This window comes from Diadema setosum, chromosome 18 (assembly GCF_964275005.1).
Source record: "Diadema setosum chromosome 18, eeDiaSeto1, whole genome shotgun sequence".
NCBI classification, from domain to species: domain Eukaryota; kingdom Metazoa; phylum Echinodermata; class Echinoidea; order Diadematoida; family Diadematidae; genus Diadema; species Diadema setosum.
Window position 1 is genome coordinate 32,185,655 of NC_092702.1, and position 8,746 is coordinate 32,194,400.

The 8,746-nt window shown below is 36.0% G+C and overlaps 1 protein-coding gene across 2 annotated transcripts in view; it reads right to left on the reverse strand.

Moving 5' to 3' along the window:
- LOC140241798 (peroxisome proliferator-activated receptor alpha-like) overlaps positions 1–1,715 on the reverse strand; it is a 44,096-nt gene extending 42,381 nt beyond the window's left edge. For both annotated transcript variants that reach the window (XM_072321551.1, XM_072321549.1), the window contains exon 1: positions 1,257–1,715. The gene's annotated coding sequence lies outside the window, so the exon portion shown is untranslated. The remainder of the gene's footprint in view (positions 1–1,256) is intronic.
- Between the last annotated feature and the right edge of the window lie 7,031 nt (positions 1,716–8,746).

Genomic DNA, 8,746 nt, shown 5'->3' on the forward strand with positions numbered 1-8,746 from the left:
ATCAAGAAAGTTGTATCTGCTTTCAGAAGAAAGTGATACCGTAATACTAGAAAAATATTCGCGTGCATTTTTAACTTCACAAATTTCACAAGAGCCTAGATTCGCAAAATCAAAATGCATGCAATAGTTCTTGTCTACACTATAATGCATATATATAGTGGATGCCAGTGGCAATTCACAAAAATTTCATGCGGCGAAAAATGCTGTCAGCTCCAATTTCTGAAAATTTTATGCCATGAATATTTCTTGCTTTACAGAACAGGGCCCCGTTGCTAGAAACTTTGCGTTTAAACGCAACTTGCAACTGATTGTCACTGACCATTCTGATTGGCTCAGGGTCTGCCCTATTAAGAAGACATGCATGCAACAATGATTTTGATTGGCCAGTGACAATCAGTTGCAAGTTGCGTTTAAACGCAAAGTTTCTAGCAACGGGGCCCAGGTCAGATTATCTGCATACTGGATGAGGTGATATTACAAAGCCGTACATCAGGCCGCCAAACCTTCACTAAATTTCATCTTTCGATAGTGAATTAAAGGATACATGAAGCAATGCCCTTAACAATAAATCATTTAAGAGCTGTAATGACATATACGGACGAGCAGACCTTTTTTCATGTGTAATGTTGTTAAACAAGGGAATAAAAATCATTAATGCATTTTTTTTTTTTGCCTACTGACCAAATAGAAAGTTGAAAAAAAGTTCAGCATCCAGTAGTAACCCTTGACCTCTTAAAACTTTGCTTAAATCTTCTTAGCCCGTCTATTATACCTCATTTGGCATACCTGGGTCACATACAAACAAAGTCCATGAAAGAGTTGTTGTTGGGTTGTTGTTTTTTAAACCATTTGAGGTATGTAAAGCCAGACAGACAAACAGGATGGATGCTAATCTGAAGAGTGCCAGACTTAAATAATCATCGGGTTATGAATATGTACAAAGCACTTAATCATCAAAAACTGAAACTATATCTACTTTAAACCTGTAATTTTATCCATTACCTCTCAACGTTAATGTATCTTTTCTTGTCTTTATTGGCACACATTCTTCATTTTGCCTACACATAATATCTTCTTTCATGGAATTATGGATCAATACCAGAGTTTGTCTGATCAGTTTTATATGGTAGTTTGCAATTACCAGTGCCATTCTGTTCATTAAATTTCCCCAATTAAGTAATCATAATCCTAATCTGGGAAAACAACTCCCAGCACATAGTAAACTCATGAATGCTTCAATCACTATACAAACTTACTCACTGTATGTAACCTTCTCAGCTCAGCCCAGGAGCAGATGATTAAACTGGTCTCAAGAAGTCAGACTGAGCTGAAAACACTATCAGCCCTTCTCCGGTCTTTACCACCAGCAGGGGAAAATCTACAGGGTCAGGTCAGCTCAGCTCTTTCAGTTCAATACAAGCCCCATCTCATGGCTGGGAGACACATGCTATGACAGTTGAGAACTTGGGCTTTCTGCATCAAAACAACCATGATGTTCTTCATATCCTGGTAGGAACAAGGCCAGGTCGGCTGTGGAAGAGATGCACGGCTCTGATTGGTGTAAGGACAAGACAGTGGGAAAACGGTTGTGAAGTTCGCCGCCCGTTGCATCGAGAGCTTGGCTCGCTACTCCCTGCTTTCAAGCCTCAAGCCTTGCCAGGGGAAGGACTAGCTCACAGTGAGAAGACTGGCATGGTGTGCCTCAACAGCTTCACTCCACATACTATCATGTCTATATGCCAGGGGAAGAGCACCTTCACAGTACAATCACAGGACAGAATCTCCACTGCTATCAGAGCTGCTCATTGCAGGGGGTAGTATGGGGCAACTCAGGTGCTTTGGTTCACATCTGTGATAATATGATGATAATGATAACAATAATAACATGAATATTAATCTACTACTATATTATGATGATCGAAATTTGGTATTATTAGTAGTACTACTGTTCCTATCAAATATTATCATAGATTATTAGCGTCAGCATCAAAATCATAGTGATAATGATAATTAATAAGCTAATAGCAATGATAGCAATTATGATGGTAAGGACAATAGTGGTTACAATAAACAACAACAATGATGAAAATAATAATGATAAAATAATAGGGCCTAATTTCTTATGTCACTATTTGTCAGAGCATGCAAACTGTACAGCAATAATGATGATTAATGATATACATGTATAAATAGTTATGACAGTTTTTATAATAGTAATGGTAGTAACAATATGATAGATATTGGTAGAATAATCTTCCTTCTCATTCATCTACAGAAGCCTCTTTCATGTAAGTACAGTATACTATTTAACAACAGGGCACTACCAGTTTACCCTAGGTAGCATTCCAGATACCCATAATTTACCAAGGTCAAAAAAGAGACAAAGTTAGCTTGGAATGTTTATAAACGTACCAAACAGGATTTCAACCAGGAATCCCTTCTTTATGAATCTACAGTCATACCACTGAAAACCAGAGAATAAAAGTACAATGAAGAAAACAAAAAATGCCAGTATGGAGCACAGAAGTAGTATGATGAAATTCAACTGAATCCAGCATTGCAATCATACGTTTTATTTCATATTTAATGTTAAAGTTAATCATAAGAGTTCATGACCAATAAAAAATGAATGATGCTGTTTGAGGCTTGAACAATCAGCACTGCTATCATTGAGGTGCAAGTAAAATTTTTTTTTTAATATATGATTGGTGGTTATGGAGTAGATTGCTTAGCTGGTCATAATTAATAGAAGAACACATGTTTAGATACACTGTTACATCATATATGAGCACAATGTGAGGCAGATTTTTTTCAATTCAATTCATATTTATTTTTATTTCCCAATTAAAAACATACACTTCACTCCTTTTTGTAACAAAGAATAATGCTAGGTACCAATCTATTGTTAAATGAACAGATATCTACAACAACAGGGAAACAATATTGATCATGATTAAACACTGATAATAAATCATCAAAGTGCACAATATGTGAACAATATCTAACATAGAGAAAATGGAAGGACTCACTGAAAAGACAATGCTTGTATATAATATATATATATATATATATGTATATATATATACACATATATATACATATATATATATATATATATATATATATATATATATATATATATATATATATATATATATATATATATATATATCATGGGTCCCTCTGAGAAGGAAAATCAACACAAAAATAGGTTTGATACAGAAATTGGTTTGGAAGCCCACTACATAATGACGAACAGAGTATACAATGTACAGTGAAACCCCGTTATAACGAGTTCGGTTATAACGAGGAACCGCTTATAACGAGGTGATCGCGTCGGTCCCGTTTTCCTCTGCGTGTAAACCTATGGCAGAACGAATCGGTTATAACGAGTTCGGTTATAACGAGATTCCGGTTATAACGAGGACATTTTCGGTGCATCATGATAAAGAAAAACATAAGCAATTTGATCGGATACAACAAGGTTCCATTTCCTGACCTGCCGCTTTCAAACACGCGACGAACGAAACATTGAAAAGCGAATTCACGCTATCCCCGTTTTACATAGTCTGTGTAAAACGCAGTAAACACACTGCACAATTAAGTGCCCGTCCCGTCTCGATCTCTACAAATAGAAGCGGGAAGACTCGGAAACAAACATGTTTCAGTCCCGCCGTTATCCTTCTTTACCGCCCATTATCAGTGACGAATAACCGAGTACCGTTCCTTCCATGTTACTTTCTTCTAAACCACATAACTTAATCATAATCATTCCATTTTTCTTTTTCGCGAGGTTCCATTTCTTGACTTGCCGCTTTCAAACACGCGACAAACGGAACATTGAAGACCAAATTCACGCTATCCACGTCTCTCTCCCGTTTTGCAGAGTGGTTCATGTTTTCTTCTAAACCACGCGACAAGACACAGAAATACCTTCCGATGTTCCTACTAAGTTATTGAATAAAATCATTCGATTTTGTTTTTCGCGAGATACGCGTGCGTTATAATATAGGTCAGACAACAGCGCAACGAGAGAGAAAAAAAAATATAACGCATTCAAAAACTTCTCATGTAGCGACACTCGTGCCCAAAATGGACGATAACATTGGAATGCGTGTGCAATTCTTCATTTTATCCTTTTCCATTTTTAGTTCCGACTTCTAGTTGTTTTGCTGGCTAGTAACTATGAGTGTTTATGATTAAATCCGAAATAATTAATGAATTCATAGCGATCCCGCCGGGTGACAGTAGCGTACTAACGCATGTTAATTTACTTGAGTCGGTGTTTAGAAAAAGAAACAAACGCATTTAACAGTTTGAATTAATAAAATCTGGGATTCTTCATTATCATGTAACAAGTGATAATATAAATATGGGTGTGTATGATTAAAGCCGAAATAAAGTGAAATCATCGCGATCCCGCCGGGTGACAGTAGCGTAAAAATAGTTGAATAGCGCATGTTAATCTACTTAATTGAGTTGGTGTTCAGAAAAAGAAGCACACGGATTTAACAGTTTGAATAGATCTGGGTATGTTCATTATCTTCACAACGATTTTTATTTCTTTCAGAATGGTCTTTGAGGTATAGATTTGCGTAAAAAGGATCACAACCTTCCAAATTCAACACTGTCGCATATTCTTTAAGAACGGGTGTACAAAGCGCGAAGAGATTTTCGGAAGAAAATAAAGAATGCATTTTTTAATCCCTTCGGGCGCAATGATCATACATTTTATAGGATTACAGCCGAAATGATTCATGAAATCATCGCATTCCCGCTGGACACAAACAGCGTAACATACCTCGCAAGTTACGATAAACAACGCATGTATGTTACTCTATTCGCGCTGGTGTTTAGAAAAACTTAACAAACGCATTTTATACAATCTGATTTTGTTCATTGTCATTTTACGCTGTACACTGTATTTCACAAACGAAAAAAAAAAAATCTTTCAGAATGGTTCGATGCAAGAGGAAGAGATAGGTGTAGAAAGAATCACGAATATGATCCTGCCGAGTAGGCCTACCGTCTTTTTTATGTATCAATTCACAAATAATTTCCCTTTATTGTCTCAATAATAACGATCCATAATGTAATAACAACGCAAAGGACGTTCCTAAAAAGTTTGATTGACGGGTATGACGTCGTGCTTATGTTTTTCTTTGTTTTTGATGCGTACGGTTATAATGAGGTACCGGTTATAACGAGGTAATATCGCCGGTCCCACGGACCTCATTATAACGGGGTTTCACTGTACAAAGATGGGACTGACTTACAACTAGAGAAGAAAACAGACAAGAAAATACTATGGAGACAGCAACCTGCAAAATCATATCAAAAAATAATAAGGTTCTCTAAAAATAGCATGTTTACACACATTCGTATACTATCATATAAGATTCCATGCTGCATTTTAAAGAATGAAAATTCAATAGCTGGCCACAATGCTAGAGTGTGTATAATACATGTATAAGATACATTAGACATAGTTATTGTACATTTGTAACATACAAAAAGATATAGGTATGAAAATGCAAACTCTTAAATTACAACTGGACATCAGCTAAATTTATCTCTATCCCCTCATACCTGTGATGAACAAAAACATAAAGACATACAAATTATATAAGAACAATACAGACAATTAACCCATTGAAGGCTAGTCCCGAGTATACTCAGGCAGGTGTCTATGGGAATTGCATGTTATAGCATTATCAGCCCTTAGCCTATCCAACTAACAAGAAAAAAAAAAAAAAAAAAAACATAAATGATTTCAATTCCTTCAGGACTGTTTGTCATCACTTCCACAAGCTGTCTCTATTACTTGCATATGTACTCAATCTATTCAAGTACATTCTATACTTTACCGTAATAACTTTCACAACAAAGGATGCAGGTATGTAGATATACCGGCAGGTTGATATCGCACTCACTACTCTTGTACACAAGGTTTCCTCATAAACAGCGCATCTTCTTCCCTTCTTCTTGTTTAAGAATTCATAGACTCTCTAAAAATCCACTTCATCACTCATACTCTTGTGACAAAATAGAAAGAACTCACTCACAAACAAACAGTTATATCAGCACACATAAAGATTGCCACACAACGGCTCTGAGAGGACGGCTATTGTGCGGCACTGCCCCCTTCCCTCCTTTGATTCCATTGTCTGCGCAAGTAAACCAACTCTTGGCGAGGACTTGTGAGTTTACTGAGCCACAGAGTCGTCATTGGGAGAGCAAACAGCCACATAATTAGGCCATGGTGTATATGCAAATGACTTGTGACATCAGTCAGATGGACAAACATTTAAAGTGAAAAGGAAAGTACGGCAACTCACATGTAAAACATGGAAAGGGATGCTTTTCAATTTCGTAATGTGGACTTCCTCCATTTTGTACAGACTGTCACAGGGCATCTCACTCTAATTTTTCAAGAAAGCATAGTAATTTGTATAAATGCTACTATGGCAAATTATACATTTTGAACCCCATTTTGACTGCCTAAAGTATTACTTTAAATAGACAGCACATGTGTTTTTGTATTCGATACAATACGTATGAGGACATATCCAGCATACAGCTTTCTTTTTAAGATCCTTATTTAACATTTCAAATTGTACAAGTTTTCCTATTTTGTTTGGTTAATATAAGATTTCTGGTATTCTGATTACGCTTTATAACAATTCTGCATTCTGGTGTATTCTGATTTGTACAACACACTTTATAGTAAGGTCCCAATGAAATAACTGAGCACAATACACACCATTGTATCAAGTATTAAATCAGGATATTGCCACACCTTTTATACACGAAGTTATCACAAGATTCAAGATTTTAATTTCAAGATGAAGTTCGTATTGAGCCATGTAGATGTGTGGTGTTAAGTAATCTTTCTCCCTCTACCCCCCTCCTTTTTTTTTTTTTTTTTTTTTTTTTTTTTTTGGTGGGGGCGGTGTCTCAATTCTGATATACTTGAATAAAGCTAGATATTTAAAGGGAGTGCACCACTACTCATGACTAGAATTCATCAAATTGAACTGTGAGTCAGACTGTAAAAAGAGATTAAGTTTTGAGAAGTGCTGATTATTTTCCTTACCACAATATCTAAACACCCTATGGGTCTATCCTGCTTTCACTTTCATTCTTCCTGGAATTCTTCCCTTTTTTTCATGAGAAAAGCATAAGAAATGTAAAACGTGGAGTTTACACTTATAAACATGATACCCCTTAAAAAGACAAAGACTTTTTACCACAGTACCATGAAATGTTTCAGATGTTACAGAATGTCCTCAAATGACCTCAAAAGGCATTGTCCAAATATATCAGGATAATGCTCACATCAAGTTAAACACCTCTGCAACCTGTGTGTATTACTAGTCAGTCTTGTCCTTAATTTTCCCAGGATTTATGCAATGAATCACCACTTTTGATATATGAATATAGATAGAAGGTGATCAAAATCTTTGTAACAGTAGGTCTTTGCATGTAAATCATCACTTCATTATGGCATCCTTTTCAAACTCATTTCTGACATATCTCAGAAAATACATTTGAATAGTCTATACTTTCACTGTCATATCTTCCCACTGATGTAGTGAGATGAATGACTGAATTGCATGCTCTATCAGCCAGCAGATGTATTAGGTTTATCAGTGACTCATATGAATTCAATGTAAAAACACCTTTAAATGATTGAATACCAAGCATTTGTTTTTGGCTACAAACATTTGCTCTTCATTCAAACTGGCAGACCCCCCTTAAAGGACAAGTTCACCTTCATTGTCATAAGGATTGAGAGAATGTAGCAATATTAGTAGATCACATCATTGAAAGTTTGAGGAAAATCGGACAGTCCGTTCAAAAGTTATAAATTTTTAAAGTTTTTGTGCAGTCACCGCTGGATGAGAAGACTACTGCAGTGTATGATGTCACATGCATACAACAATATAAGGAAAATATAAAGAAAATTTCACAAAATTTCATCTTTTGAAAAAAAGTACACATTCCCTTGACTCGTTACTGACATATGTTATGGGTAATATTCCCATTCCCTTCAGAAAGAGGCAAGTCAAGTGCTCTTTTATTATGTGAAAAAAGTGAAAATATGTTGAATTTTCTTAACATTTTCTTTATACTGTTGTACTCATATGACATCACAAGCCTTTAGTAGTCTCCTCATCCAGCGGTACCGACACAAAAATTGTAAAAATTCATAACTTTTGCATCGATTGTCCAATTTTCCTCAAACTTTCACTGATGTGTTCTACTAATATTGCTACATTCTCTCAATCCTTATGTTAATGAAGGTGAACTTGTCCCTTAATAACAGAGGAGTCAGTTTGATCTCCAGAGACTATGCAGTTTGATGCAAGCTATTTTGATGGTACTTGCTCTAATACACAAAGGATTGATAGATACTGAAACATGGACCAGAGTATCAGGAAACAGGAGACCTATTTGACTCAAATTTCTTCTATGTGGAAATTATATTCACAATCACAACACCACAATCCAGAGCATGCTTGGAGGCAGGGGATTAAAAACCATGCTATCATATGCACTAACCACGTTTGACCATTTACTCAAGATTTCATACAGTACACAAAACCTGTCAAATGCTTGTACAACTTTATCACCAGGTTAGAAAGATATACAATTGCAGGTTCACATGGTTTGACTGGTATCCAAGGGACAGATGCAAGACTAAGAAAGCTAACAGATAATCACCCCATACCAGGACAAAACA